At 47.1% G+C, this 18,977-nt stretch overlaps 1 long non-coding RNA gene across 1 annotated transcript; it reads right to left on the reverse strand.

The window, feature by feature from the left end:
* Nucleotides 1–4,283: 4,283 nt before the first annotated feature.
* On the reverse strand, nucleotides 4,284–11,291 carry LOC111925541 (uncharacterized). The gene is made up of 2 exons (XR_002862286.2): nucleotides 11,065–11,291; nucleotides 4,284–8,626 (listed from the first exon to the last, which is right to left on the reverse strand). It is a non-coding gene; the product is annotated as an uncharacterized LOC111925541 (long non-coding RNA).
* Nucleotides 11,292–18,977: the final 7,686 nt, after the last annotated feature.

Genomic DNA, 18,977 nt, shown 5'->3' on the forward strand with positions numbered 1-18,977 from the left:
GGCTCAGAGGGGAGGACAGGCTGCTTCTTCTTGTCATGTGGCTCCAAAATCACAGAACTGGACTCCTGGGAACTGCAGGTTTAAGAGAATTATATTTCAGCACACCCAGGAGGGCTACATTTGTGCAAGAAGCAGCCAGAGAAGGCAGGGTGTATAAATATTCTTTTAAAGGTGGTGGGAATGGGGATGCAACCTGAAAATGTGGCTGAGAAGACTTTTGTGGGATCATTTGGACACCTGCCCCTGGGACTACACTGGGATCCATCTGGATTAGTCAAGAGATTTCCCAACAAGGGTCCAGCTCACCACCACCACAAGTTGGGATTGAATCATTTCAGCCCCAAACCACCCATGAGGCAGGAGAACAATCTAGAAACACCTAATTCCCTGCTCTGAACCAAACCAAGAAGAAAGGGATGCCTGGACAGAGACCCTTGAAGCTGTTAATGCAGAGTTTGGCTCAGCACTGGTATTTGTAAAATATTGGCCATCACCTTCCCAGGCTGTCTCAGCATCACAAAACCTATGTTTTCTTAACTATATTAAGGAAAATAATTTTCTTTCCCTCCCACTTTTGACTTCTCACCTGGACTAGGACATTTGCTGCTCTAGGAAGGATACAAAATGAAAGCCACAAAAGAGGTTGGAGTTTTCTCTGGAAAATCCAAGCTCATCATCTCAAATGTCTGGGGTAGTGTTGCAAGGCTACTCAGTGAAATACAGGGAAAGGAAAACCCTTGTTCATGTTTCAGTAGGTCACAAGGTGCAATAAATGACCTTATTATTGAATGCAAATATGTACCCTGGATCAGTCCACTGGCTCTTGGAGCTTGGTTATTCAGTTACAGAGAAATGTTCTTGCTTTTGCCTTTCCAACAGACTTCTGAAAGAAGATCTTTTTAGACCAGATTTGTCTCTTTTTAGGAAAAAAAAAAAAAAAAAGCCCATAGTATCTATAGTACAAGGCACTGCCAAACCTATTTGGTACAAATTCTCTCTTCACCAAGAAGAGGGAACCAGAGCCTGACAGGAGTGTGGGTGGATGAGGTCTCCCACAAGATCTCTGACCTAAAGGTCAAAACTCTTTAGCCCACTCTATTTTAGCAGCCACAGAATTCAGCTTGCACCTAGATACAGCAAATGTCAGCATAGAACCACAGAATCATAGAAAAAATCTGGTTGGAAGAGACCTCTGGAAATAATCCAATCCAACCCCCTGCTCAAAGCAGGGCCAACTTCAACAGTTGCTCATATCTTTACACTTCAGCCTGTGCTCAGAAATAAGGTCTGTGACTGAGTTTGTTCTCCTTCAGCAGGAACTGTGTAAAAATTCCACTTTCCAAGACCTAATCCAGGGAGATCTTGGCAACACAGTAGACTGGGGTGACTTTTCCTTATATATTTCCTCACTGGTATTCTAAATATCATCTGAATTCCAGCCCCACAACTTCAGTTGCAGCTATTTGATTTTTCTCCACATTAAAGCAGCTGATTACCCTCCAAAACCAGCCCAAAGCTCTCAGTGTCTCACCTCGAGTTGCCCAGAGTTTAATGCACTTTCTGACACTTTTGACACGTCTAGACCTGTGCTCATCCTCCATTTCCAGGCAAAGCAAGAATTATATAAATAGTGACAGGTCAATATCCTCAGCACCTGATTTTTGCTCAGAAAGATGGGAAAGCAACATCAGAGATTGAAAACATTGGTTTGTACTCTGAGGGAGAGGAGGATACAGTCCATCCTGCAGACTTGGCTTCTCTTGCTGTCCTATTGAAAGTAACAGCTCTGTTTCTTCCATGGCCCTCTCTTTTTCCCATAAGGTTTGGACTAAAGATAATCCCAGATGGCTGCATCCCATGAGTGGCATTTATGGTCCTTCTCCTCCTTCTGTCTGAGAAGGAGATCACATGCAGGGTGAAATGTGGCAGCACAGGTCACCAAAGGGCTGCAGCACAAAACCTCTCCCACAGGTATCTCAGTCCTTTTGGGTACCTGAGGATGTGGAGGGTGAGAATGCACAGCTTACTCTGAGGAAGAGAAGCTGGAGGGGTTTTTTCTCTTAATGAAAACATTTTCCTGGCACAGCTGGAAGCAAAACCCTGAAAAGTTTGAGTCAATTCCTGAAGCTTTGCTGACGCAGTCTTCTGGGTCCCATCAGCAAAGCTGGTCGTAAAATCATGGAATCACAGAACATCCTGAGCTGGAAGTGACCCACGAAGATTATCGAGTCCAACTGCTGGTCCTGCACAGGACAGGCCACAGAATCAGTCCCTGTGCCTGGGAGCATTGAGTTCTGCCAGCCTCGGGGCCATGATCACCCCTGGGGAGACTGCTCCAGTGCCCAAACATCCTCTGAGGGTGGAACCTTTTCCTGATATCCAACCGAAACCTCCCCTGGCACAGCTCCAGCTGTTCCCTCAGGTCCTGTCTCTGGTCACCAGAGAGCGGAGATCAGTACCTGACCATCCTCTTCCCCCAGGAGGGAGCTGCAGACACTGGTCAGGTCTCCTCTCAGTCTCTTCTTCTCCAGGCTGAATAAGACAAGTGACCTCAGCTGCTCATATGCCTTCCCCTCTAGGCCTTTCACCACCTTCAAAGCCCTTAAGCCCCCAGTGATGCCTCAGACCAGAACTCAACCCATAACTGGCATTGTCTGTTCAAGTCCTTCTAGAGTCAGATAAATCCCTCTGCTTTCCCCCCGCTCTAATTTATCAAAATAAAAACCTCATAGAGGCAAGACCCATCCTCTGTTTTAATCCAGCAGCTGGTTCTGAGAACATCAGTGTCCCCAGCATTGCTGGATGTAGCTGGTGCTCTGAGAGGTTTTGGAGAAGCCCTTGGTAAAAGCAGCAACACCTTGGCTGCAACAAAGGCTCAACAGCAAAGCTCGTAACACACCACAAACGTCCCCCTCCAAACTCTGAATTAAACACCCACTCAGCTGAAACGTTTGAATGATGAATATCATCATCTGGGGGCGGGGGGGAGGGAGGGAAATCTAGGCAGCTTTATTTTTTCCAGTGCTACAGAAAGAATTTCCTTCCTCCTGCAGATGTGCAGCCGGGGTGCTGGAAACAGTTCCCTGTCAAGTTCGAGCAGCTGTGCTCATGTGTCACCAGGCAATGAGACTCCAGGCCTGGGCTGTCAGCTCCACTATTGAAATTAATGGGCCAGACTCCTTACAGTAGTGGAAATCATCCCATTTCAAGACATATATATATATATAAACATATATATTTATTGCTTTATGCTGGGTACACAAGGCAACTTGAAACTGGCAGCGTGGAGGGAAGGGGAGAGGGTCAGAAGGAAGCAGGAGGGAGAGGGAAATGACAGGGTGTAAAAAGAGAAAACCTGGGAGAAGAACACATCCTCAGGGGAAAGATATTAATTCGATGAAAGAAGTGTAGGGAAAGCCAAGAACTGATCAGATAGCGCTGGAAGGAGAGAGAGCAAGAGAGAGAGGAAGGTGGTTGTATGTATGGATAGATGGATGCACAGATATTTAAGATCTGTGCAAGAACAAGCTCGGTGTGGGACTGTATCAGTGCCCCAAACACCAGGGGTCACTTGGATCAAATACCTACAAGGGTCAAAAAGGCTTTCAGCAGCAACAGCGAGCTTCAAACCACAGAACAAACACAGTCCAGCAAGGGAATGAGCTTTTTTTTTTTCCCCCCCTTCCTTACTTAGTATTCAGGAGAAGCAGCATTTTTCTGCAGCATTTAGAGAAAGTAAATAATGAGGAACATGCTGCTGGAGGAGCTGGGAAGGGGCCAGAGAACATGGGTGTGAGGCAGGGGAATGGCCAGATGCTGGCAAGGTTCCCCATGTGCAGAGGAGGACGGGGGGGCTCCTCACACCCCACAGGGATTCAGAGCTGCCACAGTGCTTTGGGATCCCGAGGGCTGGAGGGACCTGCAAGGTCCTGCTGGGCTGGGGGAGCCTCCAAGGCCACTCTAGGCTGGGGAACAGATCAAGGCTTGGCAGAAACCTGCCACTCCACCAAGAGAGATGCTGGGGACTTCTCCCTACCTTTGATCCATCAAGAAGTTTCAGGAACCATTCTTAAGACAAATATTCCTGTTTTCCTGAAAAGAAACAAAAAAGAAGAGACCTTATCTTGAAATCAGATGCACTGTCCTTCAACAGAGGGTTTAAAAATGGAGATTATCCAGAATTTGGTGATGACAGTTTTTAAGGGAAATTATTTCTTTGTCAAGATTGTTCTGTTCAATCCCTCCCTATTTTTTTTTCTTTGCAATCAGAAACATGAAGCTTCTGATCTGGGAAAGAATATATTTTTTTTTTTCCCTGTGAAAAAAGTTGCATTTTTTCACAGTTCTTTTCCAAAGCTGCTGCTGCTGCTGCTGCAGTGAAAAAAAATCCCCTTCTCCTGCCTGCACTGGTGGGGCAGCGAGATGAGAGCAGGGGCTGGGGCACAATCAGGTTTCCCTGCACTTCCCCACAGTGCAGCCACGCAGGGGAAAGCAGAAATGATTCAGAGGTTAAATACTGCCATGAAGAAAACATCAGCCTCGCCTGCATGTGGAAGCTCACAGCCCCAGGAGCGTGTAAATGCATTTTTGTTTTGAAGGAGTTGGTGTCACGGGGGTTGTGTCGGCTCTGGGCTGCTGGAGAGGGAAGGGTGGTTTGTGAACAGATCCCAGTGTTCAAATGACAGCCATTAATGGGCCAGCAGTGCTGCAGCTGTGAAATGGGGAAAACAAAACTATTCTGTTTTGCAGAAGGACCTCACCAAAGATGACTCCAACGAGCACACGATCCACCAATCCATCACCTCCCAGAATCCCACATGAGAAGGTGGGATAATTACTATAATTTTAATGTACTCCATGATGATTTAAATACACTGGGTAAACTAAAAATATCCTGTCAGTGAGGGCGCTGACTTTCTGAGGTAATGCTGCCCCAGAGCTGCTGGTGGTTGATGTGCCAGCCCCTTCTATTACCCCTCAGGGCACCATAAACCTCGTCACAGCTCTGCCCAGTGGAAAGTCTTTGCCTCCTGCCTTTTGCACACCTCTCCTTTGGAAAAAAAAAATAATATAAAAAATCCTCAGCTTTTTCTCTGGCAATCTGTGGTAGAGCTGCAGAAGGAACAGAGGATGGAGAAGAGGACGTGAGCAGCAAGGGTGGGAGCAGGGAGCCTGGGCCAGCTGAGTGCTTCAGCATGCTTGGAAGTGTCAGTGAAGCGAATAGTGTGTTTCTAACACAGTCCTGAGTGTTGAAATACTGCTTAAATTGCCTCCAGAGCTGACTTGAAACCCGAAGATCTGGAAGTATCTCCTGTGATTGATTGAGTGGCTGATTGATTTGATTATATATATTTTATATGTGTGCGTTAGGGCTGGATTTGGCTGTCTAAACACCATTTCCCAGAGCCAAGTTAGAAGCTCTGGGGTATCCAGCCCCAGACTCCAGCTCTTGCTTCTGAGGACTGCTCGTCTTCCCTCAGCTCTGTGTCCCTTTGCCAGCACTGTGGGATGTCTCAGATACACAAGGGCATCTCAGATGGCACCAGGCTCTGGTGTGTGGGCACTGAATCCCACCCTCTGAGTCATTAAGGCTCACAGAGATCATATTTTCAAAGTTTCCCTCCGCAGTCACTGGGATCAGAACTTTACCTTAAAAATAAACAACATCCAAAGCCAAGAGTTTCCTGGATAGTCAATTAATTTTTGTGGGGGTTGGTTTGGAAGTATTCTGAAATTTGATCCTCATTGTAAAGTTGGGAATCTTGGCAGCAATGTCAAGAAGCAAACTGTGTATATTTTGCCTCGAATTGTTTCCACTATATAACCAGGAAATAATAATAAAAAGAGAGCCTCTTCTCCTTTAATTTATTTGCAGAGGTCTTCATGGGTCCCTTGCTTGTCCCCCATTATGCTGGAAAGAAGGAAACCTGAGATGAGGGTGGTTCTTGCATCTGTGCAAATGCAAATTCTTAGATAAAATCAACGTGACTGTTCATGCGAGGTGGGTTTAGCAACACAGAAGTTCACTGGACCATTCCCATGGATATCTTGTTTAATAAACGAGGCAAAACATGCTTCTTCCCTGCATGAGGATCCAGGCTGGGCTTTTTCCAGTGCTGGGAAGGCCTCTGACTTGGAACTGTGGAGTTTTTGTGTCTTGGGGAAAGAATGGGGACAAATGGGTCAGTCTGGACTGTTAGGTTTTTGTGTTCATTTGTAGGGTCTCGGCAGGAGACCCACAGGACAAACTCACAGGGAAGGAAACAAAGGATTTCACAAACTCCAGCTGATACAAAACCAGTGACCTTTGTTCTGCTCCTCGGTTGACCACTGAGAAATTATTATTGCAGAGATAAAGATCATAAATTTTTGTGCCTGGCTTTTTTCCTAGATCCTGTTTAACAGTATTTCTTGGCAGTTTCTTAGTAGATACTTTTTAGCTCTGGCTCTCTTCCTGGAGCTCTGGCAATTAAAGATATTAACATTCAGGTTTAAAAATAGCAAGGAGTGGGTATCCAGCCTCTCCAGATGAACACCCCTGAATGTGGGGAGAGCCTTCAAGGATGCAGATCCCAGAGCTGAGCCATGCAGACCACGGAGAGGCTGCCTGGTCTCTCAGTGCCCTTTCCAGTCCTTGGTCCCAGGATTTCCTCACCCACTCTTCTGCCTGGCAAATCCCTCCCAGATTTCTCACCCCTTGGCTGGTTTATACAGAAGCCCTCATGTTGACAGGATGTCCCTGTCTTTAAGTGCTACAATTTAAGCTGTTTTGCTCCTGGGTAGAGCCACCCACCTCTTCTGTGTTTTCCAGGATGCTGAAGTATCACTGTGCCTGTTGAGCTGGGAAGGGAAAAGCCAACAAACAGCCCTTCTCTTCCCTCTGCCTGAGCTCTGACAGCATGAAGTGGAAATGACCTGGCTGGTGATTTAGTTTTGAGCTTCCCTGCCTCTCTTGGCCCCTCTAAAATACAGAGGAAACACATTGTTATCCACAGATCCTGACGGCTGCCCAAGGAGAAACAGACCCCTCTGGGAGGAATATTTTCACCTCTGCTTCCCTCCTCACTTCTCCATCAGCAGCTGGCAAACAGGGTGTGGGAACAGACCCACAGAGAGAGACGAGGGCTGTGTACCCCAAGCTTCACTGTGAGTTCTTGATGTTACCCAGTGAAACTTTTCTCTCCCAGATTGTTCCGGGCACTCAGGAGCTGCTCTGGACTCTCATTCTCCAGTATTTCTTACTGCAGTGATGCTTTCTCTGTTGAGGACCACAAAGCTCCCTCCTGGGAGATTTGGACAAGGCTGGGAGTGGGCAGAAACTCAGGCCAGCACGTGGAAAATGAAGGGCCACACAATTCCTGCATCCCAAAGGGAGCTCACGGGGCTGAACCACAGCAGGAAGGGCTCTGGAGTTCCTGCACAGTGAAATTATCCTAGGACAGGGAAAGGGGGAGCTTGGGCAGGGATCTGCAGCTGATATTGGGAGATAATCAGCAAAGGAAAGCAGCAACCCAAGCTTCCTTCCAGGAGCCTGCAAGAGCCAGCTGCCAAGGACAGCCCTGCAGGACTTGCTGGATAGAGCAGGAATTTTGATTTGGAGTCTGTGGTAGCCAGGACACAACTGAGGAGAATTTGAATGTACAAATAAGCTTGTGAAACATGGAGCAAGGGCACTGGAAGGGATGTGACTTGAAGGGCAAGAAAAGTCCTGCTCCTTCCAGTGATCACCCCATGGGTCCTTCACACCCCCTGAGCTCGCAGAGTTCCCAGCTTCTGGGATCTCAGGGACTGTTTTGGGGGAAGATCTAAGGCAGCAGCTCAGAACATGCAGTACTGAGCATAATTTTGGATACAGAAAAGCCACTTCCAGCATGGGGGTGGCCTGTGCCCCTCTCCTCCTGGCCAGGCAGTCAGGGGTGGGTTCACAAAGCAACACCCGGAGGAAGAACCTCAAGGAGAAAATGTCACTGCTCTGCCAAAACCTGGGCATTCTCCATGCAAAGGACGTATCTCAACACCTTGGTGAGGGTGAATCTACAGGCTGGGGATGGTGGTAATGAAGGGGGAATTTGGGGTCTCTAAGGTAGGAGTGGGAGGCAGCAGCTGTGCAAATACCGATGAGCTGGTGAGTGGAAAGGAAAAGGGGTGGTTGTAGTCACCCTGTTTTGGGGAAGGACAAAGATCCCAGGGCCTGGGGATGTCTTTACCCCTCTCTGATAGGTGGTGATGACGGTTGTCTCATCATTTTAAACAATGAATTATTTGGTCTTGAAAACTTGACCTTTTAGCCCTCAAGTCTTTGAGATCAACAGGAAGACTACGGCACTATCTCACAACACCCAGTGCTTGAGGAGACGCCTTTCACCAGACATTTGAGATTTTAATCATTTTTGGTTATTCCTCATAATCTCAGTTAATAAATCCAGGGTGGTTACAGAGATGATTCATGCAGGATGCATCCTGTTTCTTCTCTCCCACATCTCTCTGGCAAAAAGCTGCTATGGATTAGGAACCTTGCCCTTCATTTCTGGAAATTGCTCTCCCACTATAGACTCCAAATGAGAATTGCTGTGGTATTTCTCTGTGTGCTATTTCAGAGCGCTGGCTTCTTTGATGCAGTCATCATCTATATGGAAAAGAGGTGTGTACATGAATCAATGGTACAGTTCAGCTGCATCTGCATCAGAAAGGCATAAAAATGAATGAAATGCAGGAACTGAAATGTGCTCTCCCAGGGTGCTGTGCTAAATCTGCACTTCAGAAACACGCCAAGGCGCTTTCCGGGCGCGGGCTGCAGAACCAGGAGGGTCCTACAATTTCACACCACACTTCCTACATTTCCATTTGCACCTCTGGTGACTGGAGCATGCCAAGGTTTGTCTGAGTTCCCTGAAGGTTGCATGATATGTATTTCATCAGGTGTTTAAAAGGTTTTTGGAGTTTTTTTTAATGGCTGGTTTTCTATTTCCCTTTTCTTTTGTCATTGCCCACTTTTAGAAAATGCTGGTGGTTTTCAGTTTCTGGAGGAAGGCGGCTCTTCTCTATGAAAGAGGCAACAGAGCAAACTGTGCCAAATCAAGTTAATACAAAACAATTGGTCCATGCAGCTTTAGACATCTTAAAAGGGCCCTTTGCAGGAGCAGGACTAATTTTCTGCTTTGAGTCTGCTCATCTCACCAGCTGGGATGGCAGAGCCACACATCCCAAAACTTCTCCTGCTTCTCTATTTGATTAATAAACATAGCAGTAAAAAGATGAAGCCAGAAGCCCTCAGAGGAGCAGATAATCTGAGCTGATTTCTTTGTCCTTCAAGTAACAGTGAGGGGAAAATAACCTTACTTTTAGGCTGCCTAATCCCATTTCCTGTTGCTCCTCACATGAACACAGGCTGCATCTCACTGAGAGAGGGAACCACAACACTCACAGCAGGCACTGCTGGGAAGTTCAAGACTCTGCTTGTAGCAGTGGAGAGCAATGGGAACTGCTGGAACACGACTAATTTCATCCCAAAACTGACACTGACATTAGGTCCCCTCAGGGACTGCCGTTTCCTCAGCCCTGGCTCTACAGGGAGAGCTGGGCACAGCTGTAGAGAGCTCCTGTGAAAATCCTGGGTGAGGAGAGTCTCACCCCTTTGCTGGAGGGATCTGGACATGTTCTTTGGTTTCCTCTGTGGACGGTGGAACAGGGCAAGCCCAAAGAAGAGGCTATAAGCATCATCAATAAAGGAGGATACAAGGGAGCTGGAGCAGGACTTTTGACAAGAGCATGAAAAGACAGGACAAGGGGCAGCGCCTCTAAAGTGAGAGAGGGGAGGTTTAGATGAGATATCAGATGGAAATCCATCCCTGTGAGGGTGGGGAGGCCCTGGCACAGGGTGCCCAGAGAAGCTGTGGCTGCCCCTGGATCCCTGGAATTGTTCCAGGCCAGGTTGGGCAGGGCTTGGAGCAGCCTGGGATAGTGGAAGGTGTCCCTGCCATGGAAATGGATGGAATGAGATGATCTTAAGGTCCCTTCTGTTGGGGTCAGAGGCACAGAAAATAGGCCTTTATCTGTGGTCCTGGCTCTGACACCCAAGAGAGCCCTGAGCTCAGCACAAAACCATGGAGACAGCTTTAAAGTTGAGCAGAAAAACTGGGAATGTGAGTGTGTGAGTAGATAGAGCTTTCTTAAGTGACTGGGTGAGAAAGTTAGAGTTTTATGTTTAAGCTATATTAGAGAATAAGAGACAAGATGGAGGATTCAGGGCATTGCCCCTTTTTCCTTCTTCATCTTCTTTTTCTAAGGGTTTCTGGGTAATAATGAGTGACTGGATGAAAGAATCCACAGTGCAGCACACAGGTGTCGGGTCGTTGGGTCACTAAAATAAATAACTTACTTGGCATTTGATTATTGGGCAAATAGACACATTAAAGATGTTGGAGAGATTCTTTGCTCTCCATTTTGCACTTTTCTATCTCAGTGTGTGGAGCTCCTTGTACTCTGTATCTATGTAATATAGATAAAGAAAGAATAAACAACTGATCCCAAACATGAGAAAACAGCCTCTGTCTCATCAGTCTCAGTCCTGGGGAAAAGAACCCAGCCAGCAATGTCACGCCCTGACACCCTTCCAACCCAACCCATTCTAGGATTTTGTGATCATTGCTCCCTTGATCTAACAAACTGACAATTACTGGAGACAGAAGAGGCTGTTTTGGGCACATCTTTGCATTCCAAACCAAAATTTAAAAGCTGAGTGCCTTTCTGCCCTGGTGCTTCCATATTGTGGGGAATGGGAACATCCTCACTGCAGTTTAAGAAGCACAAAGCATTTCTCTTCATTGGCAAGAGCACAGAAGAGAACAGGTAGAAGAGGAAATGAGCACCCAGCTCTGTCCAATACTAACAGCTCTGCAACTCAGGAGACTTGTTCAAGCGAGTTTATCTCCCCCAAAAACTGGCAGCTTGAGTAAAAACACTTGGTAGAAGAGTGACCCCAGGGGAAGATGAGATACCTTCTGCATAATTACCTGCAGCCAGGATTTGGCTCAGCTATTGTAGATGTTAATCTTTCACACTCACCGTGGAATGGCCAGGGAACAGCCCTTGTGGTGAAACACATGAATGGGAGGCAGAGGAATGCAATGTTCCTCTTGTTTTGCATGGTTCAGGATCAAATGCAGCCAACACCTATCGCAGTGCAGGGAGCTGTGCTTTATCATGAGCTTGCATCCTGTTGGCAATCACAGCTCCCCCAGCCTCACAGCTGAAACTCCTATCACGCCATCTCTGCCCTCAGGATCCTGTAGCTAAAAGGTGAAGTGGGGGGAAAAAAAAAAAAGTTTTTTAAAAAAAAGCAAAGCTTGAAATGCTAGGAGAGCTCTAAGCTTTGATTCAGAAAAGGCTTTGAGGATGTGTCTCATTTAAATGAGCCCTGAAATCAAATCCCATCAATAAGCCTTAAGAAGATTCTTATGAAAATAAACTATGACTATTCCTCACCTCAAAAAAAGACAACAAACTAGAGCCAAGTCCAAAGTTATGAAAATAATCACCAATAATTTACAGCCTAATCAAGTGTGGGAGACACTATTGGTTTCTACAGGAAAGGCTGTTATCCACCAGGATCAATAACCACCGTGTAGTAAAGGCTCAAGGTGCTATTTATGGGAGTGTGGTCACAAAAACCAGCTGAAGGAAAAAATTCAGAGCTGGCCTAACCTGACACAGAGTCTTTGGGAGAGGCACCCACTCCTGCTGAACCTGAACACTCAGGTAAAAACAACAAACACTTAGGCAAATATTTTTTTTGCCCACAAAATACCCTGCTGACTTATTGGGGAATTGGGTGATCCTGGGTTTAGCACAAGTTTGGGATTCACTATCAGTGACTTCATTGAAACTTTCATTTCTTTGGACACTGCTAACTGCACCTTGTGCTAAAAAATCCCTTTTCATGTGATCCTTAGCCTTGGTCTTCATCCTGGGACTTACATGGGCCTTTGAGAGATAAGGAATGGACACCTACAGCTGTAATGAAAGAAATGAGGTGAAAATGCCACCTTGCCTTTGTGAGGAACATCTGGCACTGGAAAATGCAGCAACCATGGCTCAGATATCACCCTGTAACTCTTCACACTGTGGGAATTGTATCCTTGAACCTGAGATAACAGGGTAAGAAGGAAGGGAGAGTGGCACTGATCCAAGGTTTGAAAAAGCACTGCCTGTTTGGAGTCTTGTAAATCCAGCAAGGAAGCAGAGGGAAGGGATTGTCCCAGTCTGCTCTGTCCTTGCAGACTCCAGCTGCAGTGTTGTGTCCAGCTCTGGGGCCCTCAACACAAAAAGGACATGAAAATGTTGGAACCAAGTCCAGAGGAGGCCATGGAGCTGCTCTGGGAGATGCAACACCTCTGGTCTGGAGCAGGCTGGGAGAGCTGGGGGTGCTCACCTGGAGAAGGCTCCAGGGGGACCTCAGAGCCCCTTCCAGTGCCTAAAGAGGCTCCAGAAGAGCTGGAGAGGGATTTGGGACAAGGGTGAAAGACTGAAAGAGGGCAGGTTTAAATTAGATATTAAAAACAAATTCTCTTTGAGGGTGGCAAGGCCCTGTCACAGGTTGCTCGGAGAAGCTGTGACTGCACCATCCCTGGAAGTGCTCAAGGTTGGATGGGGCTTGGAACAACCTAATCTAGGGGATTAAACCCCATATGGCAGGGGTTTTGGAACTGGATGATCATTAAGGTGGCTTAAAACCCAACCCATTCTGTAACTCCATGATTTAAGGTGTGCAGCAGGCAAGCACAGCTCTTGGATGGGTCAGTGTCACCTCCCAGCGGGGACATCAGTGCTCAGTGTCCTTCCAGGGGGCAGGGCCTGGTGGATCAGTTCACAAGTGCAGCTCTATGACCTGCAGAAAGCCTTCACCCAAATGAGGTCCCTCCTGGTCTGTGAGCTGGTGACCCAACATACCCCCCTGCCAGAGCACTGGCCATAACCTCTGTTTGCTGGTGGCCAGGACATTTCCCTGCTCCCTGCCAGCCCTGCCTCTTGTTTTCAGGTTTCCTGCAGGCAGGGGAGACAGAGAGCTTTCCCTGCCCCTCCTTTCCCTTCTCTCACAGTATCCAGCACAGAGACAAGGGGATCTCAGGAGGTTCATCCCTCCCTTGCAGAGCCTTGTGCTGTCCTTGTGCCCTTTGGTGCTATTTTGCTTTGTGCCTCTACTAAATCTGTCCCCAGGGCTCGGGGTGGCTGTAGCAGCCCTAGGGCTTGGCACAGGGGTCTGTTTTAAGGTTGCCACAGCGACTGCCATGGCAGCATTTAAAAATGGCACAGGCTGTTATTTAATGCCAACTGGGCAGGGATTGCAGAGAGGGTCGGTCAGTGACCCAAAGTGACCCTTTACAGACTGACAGCCCTTTTACAGCAGCATCCCCCTGGGGACTGCCTGGGAAGGGGAATTCACCCTGAATCCACAGGGAGCTGAGCATTTGGGATGAGTTTTTGAGGAGTTTCCGTGAGAAGAGCTAAAAGTTTAGGCCAAGCACTGCTGTGACTGAAAATTGTCTTGAAGAACAAGGTGTTTTATCTTACAGCAGAAAAACCTGCTTTAATTACACATATGTAGGAAGGAGGGAAGGCAGAACTGGTGATAAGAGACGTGCAGCAGCCCCAGCAGAATTAGCTTAATTTCTCCTGTGCCCTTAATTATCTTAAAGAAGGAAGGGCTGGAGGGGTAGAAAGGGAAGGGGAAGGTGGCTTGCAAGGCTCTCCCGAGTTCCCCGGTACCCTGGCTCCTGCATTCCCCAGGGATGGTGGTGTCACTGCCAGGGACCATCCTTCAGAACAAGGGATGCTTAAAACAACCTGAAAGGTCACCTTGTGTTTGGTGTGCTCAGAGAGGGGGTTTGCACCTCTGCAAGAGCAACGGGAGCTGGTCAGCCATGGACATAATTTTGGTAGAACCACATCTAGCCAAGGGCAGACACTGGTCAGTGACAAACTGAATGGCAGAGACACTGGCACAGAGTGCCCAGAGAAGCTGTGGCTGGCCCTGGACCCCTGGAAGTGTCCAAGCAGGGCTTGGAGCAACCTGGGATAGTGGAAGGTGTCCCTGCCATGACAGGGGGTGGAATGAGATCATCTTAAGGTCCCTTCCAACCCAAACCATCCAATGATTCTATGAATAATAAATCATCAGCACTTTAATACCTTGGTGGGATTTGTCCATCTGCATATCATTGCAAATTGTTCATTCTGAGGGTGTATCAACCAGCCCAGTCCCAGGCTGTGGCTGTGGGAAGAGGAGAGAGAACACAGCTGCCATGGGATGGGCAGGAAGGGTTTTGCAGCCCTTTCCTCCCAAGTCAGCCACATCATGCACAGGGGACGTGCTGCTGTCCCCTCTGCCTCCTCATGAGACTGCCCTGATATCTCGGGATGAGGAATTTAACCCTGTACTTCCTTTTTAGGTCAAATTAAATGACCCTACCTATCTGTTCTCTCTGTCTTGCTCTCCCTGCAGCAGGGACCACACCCTCACTCAGCTTTTCCACAGTCCATTCGAGCTGTCCTGGGAGAGTCAAAAACACTGTTTTGGTTTTTTTTTTTAATTTGCTTGAGGGTGAGGCTGTTTGTCCAGGCAGTAGGATGGGAGGCTCTGGGGGACACAAAACTCTCTGTGTGCCTACCTCGAGGTTTTTGGTGACTCATCCAGGCAGGACAAAGATCCCATTGCACAAGTGGTCTCCTAATACCTCTTCTAAGATCATCCTCCACTAAGCAGATGCTGGGGCATGCTCATAATGAAGCAGGAAATGAGGAAATGCATGTCTGTAGAGGGAAATGTTCATTCAGTCAGGTGTAGTGTTGGTTGTGGCCATGACGTGGGCTTGGTCTCTCCTGGAATCTCATCTCTGGAATCTCCTGGGCAGACCCTGGGCATGACTCAGGGGCCAGCACAGACAGGGAACATCCCCAGAACGTGGGATTGTGAGTGTCCACTGGGTTGGGTGTAGGGAGAAGAGCCATGGTGTTGTTTAGAGACACAGAGGTTAAAATAAAAAGGGCAGAAAATAGTCAGGGATGATAAGTCCTGCTGCCATCTCTCTGGAGAGTGTCTGCATCCTCATCCTCCAACCCATTATTAGTTAGTAATAAACTCCTTCCCAGATGGAGGTGCCAGCTTTACCCTCCCAGTGAACCCACACCATTTATCTGAGTCATAAAATCACAGGAGCACAGAATAATTCGAGTAGAAGGGACCTCAAAGCTCATCCAGTTCCACCTCCTGCCGTGGGCAGGGACACCTTCCACCATCCCAGGTTTCTCCAAGCCCCATCCAGCCTGGCTTTGGACACTTCCAGGGATCCAGGGGCAGCCACAGTTTCTCTGGGCACCCTGTGCCAGGGCCTCCTCACCATACAAGATTCCATGGGACAAGCAGTAGTGCCTTCCAAGAGAAGAAAGTTTTTATCATAAGGGTGGTGAGGGACTGGCACAGGTTCCTTAGAGAGGTGGTGGATGCACCATTCTTGTAAATATTTGAGGTCTGCTTGGATGGGGCTCTGAGCAACCTGATGTCACTGGAAATGTCCCTGCTCATTGCAGGGGGGCTGGACTAGGTGGCCTTTGGAGGTCCCTTTGAACATAAACTGTTCTACAACTCTATGACTGTAGGATTCTATGTTTCTATGTATCTATGATTCCATGATTCTATGATTCCATGACTCTATGATTCCATAACTCCAGGACTCTCTGTGATTCCATGACTCCAGACCCCGAGCCCTCCCAGCCCCAGGGGCTGCTCCCACCCCGATACCTGCTCTTCTCAGTGCCCCATGGGGTGGGAGTGTTCATAAGGGGAGGGGAACATCCCTACCCAGTCCTCAAGACAAGAAATTCAAGAGTGTTTTCTTCCAGACCACCCAGGAAATAAGTGGCAGTGCAAGATCAGGATTTGAGTTCCCAGCTCCATCTTCCAGCCCCACGAAACAAAAAAGAAAAAAAACCTTAAAACCAAAACCATCTGCAAACCACACAGTCTGCTAAAAGATTTGAAGAGATTAAATTATGTTAAACTCTTAATCCTCAGCCTTTTCTAAGGCCCAGCTCCACTTAAAGTCAGAAATGCAAAGACCTTAACATTGGGCTGTAAGAAAAACAAACTACAGTGATCGTTTATTTTAACCCACAAAACTGCAAGAACAAGTAATTACCCTAAACCTACAGCATTCTTGGGAAGAGGGCTGTATATAAAATAGGTTCCTTATGACTTTTTGGGACAGCTTTGTAAATTTCCTTTTGGAATCTCTGACAGAGAAAGGAAAAGGAGTTTTTAACTGTATCTGTGAGAAGATGGTATGACTCTCAATTTCCAGAGTAGAAGCGTGAAAATAAAAACTTCTATGTGAGCTGATAAAGCTTTAACTTTGCATATCTATCTTGATTCTCTCTGTGAGTACATCCATAAAATCCTTACAGCTGGGGGAAGGATAGGCCTTTAAATTAAAATGCTGAAAAAAATCCTTAGTGAAGGAGGGAGTACAGCCTCTTTAATCATTGAATTTTGTTTATCGCAACAGATTATGGATCTGAGAGGAAAAGAATTCCAGAAATAATTATGGCTTTAAGATATATCAGGACAGCCATTATGAAAAACATAGAAGTTTGCTGTTTACAGGGGAAGTTGTCTTAAAATTGCTGTCCCCACGTTTTCAGAGATGGGGACTCAGCCCTGTGAAATGCTGGAGCTCGCTGCAGGAGCAGAGGCAGAGGGGGTTTGTGAAACATGAGGGGACAGTTTGTTACAGCGTTTTTATGGAGATAGACTGTTTTAGGACCTTGGCTGAGGCATGAGTGCAAGTCAGCATCCCGCAAAAACCTAAATTCTACTGTGGAGGGAACAAAGTCTGCTGGCACCCAAGGTGATGAGCCACGCATGGGAAGGCAACTTCTCCCTTTGTTTACACCAGCACAAATCAGGAACAGCTCTGTTGATGTCCAGGGTCTTGAAAGCTTCCTCCAAAAGGATCAAACCCAGCCACGGCCAGGGGTGGTGCTTTCTCCTTTATGGCAATGTTTTAAAATGTGTGCTTTATTGTACTGCAGCAGAACATCTTATACAAGGCAATGACTGAAAAGAATAATTTTAATAATGGGGAAAAAAATCCAAGTTTGGGTCAACAAAAAGACAGCCTGTATTGGGACTAAGGCAAAATGATTGTTCAGACTTATTCTTCACTCACACAACTGAAATAAAGGGGGAGCTGCTCAGGTGATACTGGGACTAAATCATTGTAGGAAAGCATGAGGCCTGAGATTTCATTCCTCCCAGCCTCAAAACCCACTGCCTCCCACGGGCTAGATTGTGCTTGTATAAGACTTTCCTTCTTGGCTTTTTGTGGTGATTTATGTTTCCTTGCAGTGTGTTATTTAGCTGTAAGTTATAGCTCCGTGCTGTAGCACATCCCCTGGTAAGCAACTAGACAAAGCAGGAACCTTTATTTTTATTTTGTCTGTAGTGACTGGAATGAAGCTTTTCTCCATATTTCCTAGAATTTATCGGGGGCTGATAAAAGAAAGATTTCCAAGTCCTCATGCTCAGTGGGAGACAGAAACTCCTGGTCCTGGGAATAAGGACTTCTCAGTACACAGAGGCCACTCTCTGGTATCAGAGGAACCCACCTACTGTTCTCCAGAATGAACTTTAGAAATAAAAAAGGAAATATTCAGTGGTTTTTTATTTTGACACATTACACCAGGCTACTTCACACCTGCTGCACTTGTTCATCAGCAAGGTCTCCAAACCAGATCCTGATTCTTCAGCATCCAACAGGTGAGTTCACAATGCAAGGAGTAAAGGAGAGTTACAGAATCATAGTTTGGGTTTGGGTTGGAAGGGACCTTAAAGATCATCTAATTCCACTCCCCTGCCATGCACAGGGACACCTCCCACTATCCCAGGCTTCTCCAAGCCCCATCCAACCTGTTGGACACTTCCAGGGATGGGGCAGCCACAGCTTCTCTGGTCCACCTGTGCCAGTGCCTTCCAACCCTCACTGGGAAGAATTTATTCCTAATATCCAACCTAAATCTCCCCTCTTTCAGTTTAAAGTCATTAGCCTTTGTCCTATCCCTACACACCCTTGATTTGGGCTGAAGGAGATCTCTGGGGGTGGCCTTGCCCAAAGCCTGCTCAAAGCAGGGACTGTTCTGAGGTTACTCTGAATGGCTCAGGGCCTTGGCACCGAAACTGCTCAGCCACTGACAAGGGGGCCTGTGATTCCCACACTTCACTATGTTTTTTTTTGTTGTTGTTTAAATCATCTGAGGATTAAGAAATATCTTATCTTTTAATTAAGAATTAGTTTCGTTTCAGATTGCAGCATAATTTAATTTATTCAGAACGTTCAGAAGTTAATTGACACCAACCCATACACAATGGCACTTTCTGTCTTGGTGCATTTCCCAGTCTCCACCACTCTGTGGTCTGTTGCAGCCCAGATAGCACAAATTCATGAAAGAGGACATCAGTGGTGCCTTGGGGCTGCTCCTTGAGCCCTGAAGTCACATTGACTTCAAAGGAATTGGATGGGCTGCTGCAAGCTGAGCTACTTCACAAAAGGACACCTGGAGCCGGCAGAGAGTGAAGAACATCCACATGTGTGGGTGCATGGCCCATCCAGCTCTGGTCCTGTGTCCAGCAAGGCTCAAGAGTCAAGGAATTGAGCAGAGAATCAAGAGCTTGGAGAAGAGTGTGAGAACAGGGAAAACAGGCAGTGGTATTGCCTTGAGCAACAGGCCCTGGGCTCACTTTGTTGCTCTTGGACATCCAGAAGTGCTGTCGCTGCATTTAACAGCCCTTCAGGAATTTCTCTCCCATGAATTAGCTGAACACTGTTTTCAACCTGTAAATGTTTTGTGCTCACTCCGTGATCAGAATGTGCTGCCACCTCACAGAGGCAGCACGAGCTGCAGGGGAAAGGATATTGAGGCATTTT

The sequence above is a fragment of the Cyanistes caeruleus genome, chromosome 1, assembly GCF_971803275.1.
Source record: "Cyanistes caeruleus chromosome 1, bCyaCae1.hap1.1, whole genome shotgun sequence".
Classification (NCBI taxonomy): domain Eukaryota; kingdom Metazoa; phylum Chordata; class Aves; order Passeriformes; family Paridae; genus Cyanistes; species Cyanistes caeruleus.